The following is a 5,027-nucleotide window of genomic DNA, read 5'->3' on the forward strand; positions in this document are numbered from 1 at the left end:
GCGGGGGAGAGCGGTCAAGGGGCAAAGGGCAGAGGTAACGGCCGCCTCAGCCGCTCCAAGCGCGGAGGGTGGGGGAGGAGAGGCGGAGCGGGATCTCCAACGGGAACGGCGTCGTCACCGCAGAATGGAGGTGGCCTCCAAAGACTGCAAATCCCGGCATGCAACAGCACAATTTAATCATAGCGGTTTATAGGCCAACAACGCTTTACAGTGTAGCATTAGAAGTCCACGGGGCGGGGGGGTTAAGAGCAAGAAGGAGCGTGGCATGTTGGGATTTCTACCCCCCCGCTAAATTCCAGGTGGCGCGTTGTATGCTGGGATTTGTAGTCCAGAGGGGATGGTTTGAGCTGAATTTGGAGATTCCCTGAGACATGCAGATCACAGCAACCTCCAGACTGGAGGCAAGGATCACAGGACGTGTCGGGGGGTGAGGCGGGTGTGTGTGTGTGTCTTTTGGATAAAACCTTGGAACCCCATGCACTGGGCAAGAGCTAACTGGCTGTAAGCATGAGTAAAGGGAACATCCAGAGGGACATGGAGAAGGAAATGTTAAAAATTGCATTGCTGTGACAAACCTGTGCAACACAGTTTTCTTAATCTGAATCCTGTATTTTATAATCTCACTTGTCTGTCTTTTCCCTGGTGTAGATTGGCAGGTCCACGGGCAAGGAACTGTCCTATTTCTCTGAGAAGTACCTTATACTGCTCTGGTAGATTATAAATAAAAATGACCCTGCTGGTGTATTTGACAGGTTTCAGAGTAACAGCCGTGTTAGTCTGTATTCGCAAAAAAGAAAAGGAGTACTTGTGGCACCTTAGAGACTAACCAATCAATAAATTGGTTAGTCTCTAAGGTGCCACAAGTACTCCTTTTCTTTCTGGTGTATTTGGCAGAACAAACACAGAAACAACTTAATCAAGGCTCTCAGCTCCAACTTCCCCCTGCGAGTGAGTTGTCTTAAATGTCTGATTCTAGCATGAGACACATAAATTGGCCAAACGTGTTTCTAACCCTGCTCCAAAGGAAGTGGCAGGAAGCAGTAGAGATGTGGGGGTTTAATACAGTAGAGGACAACCTGCAGCCCGCAGGCCACATGCAGCCATTCTGGGTAATCTGCTGGTGGCCCACCACAGTTTGTTTACGTTTGCAAGGCCGCCCACAGCTCCCAGTGGCCGTGGTTTGCCGTTCCCAGCCAATTGGAGCTGCGGCCAGCACATCCCTGTGGTCCATGCCACTTCCCGCAGCTCCCATGGGCCAGGAATGGGGAACCGGAACCGCGGCCACTGGGAGCTGCAGGCAGCCTTGAAAGTGTAAACAAATTGTAGCAGCCTGCCAGCGGATTACCCTGATGGGCTGCATGTGGCCCATGGGCTGCAGGTTGCCCACCACTGGTTTAATAGAAGGGCAGTGGCCATATTTTATTTTGCAAAATAACACCAGTGGAACTAATGAGACTCATTTCATGCTTTGATCAGTTTACTTGGGTTCTGCTCTTTTTCTTTGTTTTCAAAATGTAACCTCTTTAAACAGGGATTGTCTTCTTGCGTCTTTGTCCAGTGCGCATCAAAATGAGGTCCCAATTCTGATGAGGATCTTTGGCTGGTGCCACAATAATGTACATATATGCATAGAAGGATCTAGCATCTCTTGTACACGTAAAAAGGGAACATAGATAGGGTCTAATGCTAATTTTACTCTCCTATGGTGAAAAGGATCCCAAAAAGCTGTTCAAGATCTTCTGAGGACACTCTAGAAATACAAAATATTAACAGTGGTTCTTAAAGAAGCAAATATAGGACTTTCCAACTAATATGAGAAATAAAACCCATATTTCAGATGACAGCACCTGTATGTAGCATTGTTTATTGATGTTATTTATTACACATAATACTGCAAATCTCTACCCATAGCCTGTGCTCAGAAACTAGCTAGAACCACCTGTATAGCTACCTTGCCCTGCCTAGCAGAAAGGTAGGAACTGAGAACAGACTACCAAAAAGCTATTGCTATACTTTTACTAAATGCATAGATAGCAGGCACAGCAGAGCACTCTCCCCTTTGGCCAGTGATTTCTTGAAAAAATGTTACTTTCTGTTCTCAGCTTACTTCTTCAAAAGACAGACCTCACTAGTTTTAACAGGGGTGGGGAAAGGTACTCCACAAAGCTCATCATTTTTGCTTATATCAAGCATGGTAGATTGCCCTTAAAGGATATAAACAGGACCCGACCAAATTCACAGTCCATTTTGGTCAATTTCATGGTCATAGTATTTTTTAAATTGCAAATTTCACAATTTCAGCTATTTAAATTTGAAATTTCATGGTGTTGTAATTGTAGGGGTCCTGACCCAAAAAGGAGTTTTGGGGAGTCACAAGGTTATTGTCAGGGGAGTTGCAGTACTACTACCCTTACTTCTGCACTGCTGCTGGCAGCGGCGCTGCCTTCAGAGCTGGGCAGCTGGTGAGTGGAGGCTCTGACTAGGAGCCTAGCTCTGAAGGCAGAGCCGCTGCCAGCAGCAGCACAGAAGGAAGTATGACATCGTATGGTATTACTCTTACTTCTGGGCTGCTGCCTGCAGGGCTGAGCCCTCAGCAACCACCACTCTCTGGCTGCCCAGCTCTGAAGGCAGCAGCGCAGAAGTAAGGGTGGTATGGTATGGTGATGGTATTGCCACCCTTACTTCCACGCTGCTGCTGGCAGGGCGCTGCCAGGCCCTCTGCCACTCTCCAGCCACCCAGCTCTGAAAGCAGCGCAGAAGGGTGGCAATACCATGACCCCCCTACAGCACCCTTTTCAGTCAGGACCCCTCATTTGAGATACGTTGGTCTCCCACATGAAATCTGTACAGTATAGGGTAAAAGCACACAAAAGACCAGATTTCTTGGGGGAGACAAGATTTCATGGTCCATGATGTGTTTTTCATGGCCATGAATTTGGTAGGGTCCTAGATAGAAGAACCAAATTGTCTTGTAAAGAAGGTTCTCCTGTCAGTCACTGACTGAAAATAGCACATTCTTCAGTATGGGAAAATTTTTACAACTTCTATGGATTGAGAAGCATAAATCTTTATATTCAAATGCTCCTTTCCTCCTACTCCCAAATAGCTTGAACACTTACTTCAAGGAAATAGAAATTAAGTGAGAAGTAACTCTCTTTTACACACATTTAATCTAATACTCACTTTGTTCCTGCTAATTGGTTGGAAAAATTCAAGTTTAATTTGATAAACTTCTAACTTTTTCCAACAGTGAAATTACTCTCAGAACTTTGACACAGAAATGGAACATACCATTTCTTAGTCTGTTTGAAGTCAAAATGGCCAGTATTCGGAGCAATTTCTTTATGAGCAAATCCTGTTTAGGAACTTTGGAAAGTTGTGGAAAGAGGAATTTCTCCATTTCAATACTTAAGTTTCATGATTCCATATGTCTGTGATAAATACATTTCTTCTGTTTCAACAAATCTGTTAGAGCAGTGTTTTTCAACCTGTGGTCTGTAGACGCCTTAGGATCTGCAGACTATATCTAAGATTTCCCAAAGGGACCACATATCCATTTGACATGTTTTTTTATATTCCACAAATGAAAAAAGATTGAAAAAAATCACTATTAGAGTTTAAATTAAACACATGATCACAACAATAGTAGTAAGTCTTCTGAGACGAATTCTCTATTACTCAATTTTTTTATCACAATGAAAAAAAGCACAATTGCCTTTCATTGCCCAGCACTCCAGAATTTTGGTCTTTTGGTACTTTCAAGGATGTGACATAATAGGATGTTAATTCAACTTTTGCTTATTTGTTGGAGATGGAAAACTTCTTCCACTTGAAACCATGCATTTCTACACACGATATTCTGAGAAGGCATACAGATTTGTGCCTGTAGCATATTTTTAAGTTATTTTAGGAAACGGACTAAATTGGAGTGCTCACTTAAGAGAAAACACAGGAGGAAAGTTTAATTTACCCACTTCTTCTCCTGTTCCCCATATTTAATCTCCTCAATACATTTTATTTCTTTCCCTAAACATTGAAATGTTTCCATGTATCTGTTTGAGAAAGGAAACCAATTTTGTATTGTCAGTTTTATTCACAAAGTTTTATATCACTTTACAGTAACAAAAAAAAAAAAAGAGAGAGAAAACCTCAGCCAGTCCAGTCTTCAGATAGGCCAAGGGTTAGACCAACCATGAGAATCACCAAGATATGCCTCACACATCTTACAGAAGCATAAGTAGTCATCTAGAACTCAGACTAACAAACTGATATGGCAATGTGTGAGCTACTTGATCATTTCAGCAGGTTTGGGTGGGGTTGTGGGAGCAGCAGCAGGGTTCTGCATTTCTCCATTCCACCCCCATTCCAAGCCCTCTTTGAGGTGATAGAACAGACTCTTGCCTCAGATCCACCCTGCCTGTAGTTCCTCATCCTCCAGCTGATCAAGGCCTTCCTGCTCCTCAGCTTGTTGCTCCCTGTTTTGGCCCAAGAGGGAGAGGAAAACTTGTGCCTCTCTGCCACCAAGGCAGGGCTCTGCTTGTAGGTCCAGCATAAATTAAATTCACTGTATGGGGTGTTGTCCCAGCATTGATTTATGTTGTGGTAAGGGAAAAACACTGATTTTTTCTGGTGTAAGGGTGTAATTAATTTATAGAGTACAAAATTTAGCAAGTGGTAGCGTCTTTGAATCCAAGCAATGGAGAGCATCTAGCCAACAGGAGACTAGGGAGGAAGGGGGTTTGGGCTAGGGATGAAGGAGTAGCTCAGGGAAGTGGTGTATTTCACCCTCATGGGAAGGCTAATCCCTTGCTTAGTAGGTGCTGGGTTTTCCAAAACCTTCTAATACATTGGGACACATTATGTACACCATAGTAACAGTCAAGCATAAACTGACAAGTTAAAAAACAAATGTTCCGTACCATTACTATTATTTTAATACCACCCCTCTGACATTCACCTTTTTTCTTATTCTACTACAGAGCTCCCTGTGCTAAAGTAATAGCTGGAAATTCAACATAACTTTTAAA

Source organism: Natator depressus, chromosome 15 (assembly GCF_965152275.1).
Source record: "Natator depressus isolate rNatDep1 chromosome 15, rNatDep2.hap1, whole genome shotgun sequence".
NCBI classification, from domain to species: Eukaryota; Metazoa; Chordata; order Testudines; family Cheloniidae; genus Natator; species Natator depressus.